Consider the following 726-nt stretch of genomic DNA (forward strand, 5'->3'; position numbering starts at 1 on the left):
CACTTTTTCAAAAAGAAATTAGAGAGGCGGGTATACACGCATAAGAACGTTGCAAATCATATTTCGGCAATTATTATTTATCACTACGCGCAATAAATCTGAGAACAATATAAATGACGACCCCATAAATAATAAACGGCCAAGATACATGTATAATTATTCGAATACGTGACAATAACAACCCCCCCTAAAACACTGATACAGTGTAACTTTGAGCCCACGGCTCTACACCCCAAAAAATTTTCACCGTTCTTGTATGTAAAAGGGGCATACTTGATTCTGTGGTCACTATCTTCCTCACCATTATACCTGACTTAAAAACAGTAAAGTGTTCTTTCACATATGGAATTTTGCTCTCGTGCATATGCTCTTTGCTCCCACTACACCGTTAAAACGGCGACATGATTGATCAGCCCGTGCTGAATTTGTGAAAAATGTTGACCCCTTTAGTCAACTTTTACGTCGTACGACATGTGCCCAAAATGGGTTCTGCACTGTGTTCTTCCGTACTTCCTTCTTCCCTTATATTAGGGTGCGCCTGAACTATTAATTCAAATCATATTTATATATTTAGGTAAGAATATTAAGTTGCGTACAACATTGTTTTTACCAGTATTCATCATTAACCGCTGAAAAGAAGTATTACACGCATAATCTGTACACCTAGATGTGGAAGAGAAAACAATTCTATAACTCATACATATAAACAATATATCGCCACTTCTA

This window comes from Plasmodium fragile (assembly GCF_000956335.1).
Source record: "Plasmodium fragile strain nilgiri unplaced genomic scaffold supercont1.121, whole genome shotgun sequence".
Taxonomy (NCBI): domain Eukaryota; phylum Apicomplexa; class Aconoidasida; order Haemosporida; family Plasmodiidae; genus Plasmodium; species Plasmodium fragile.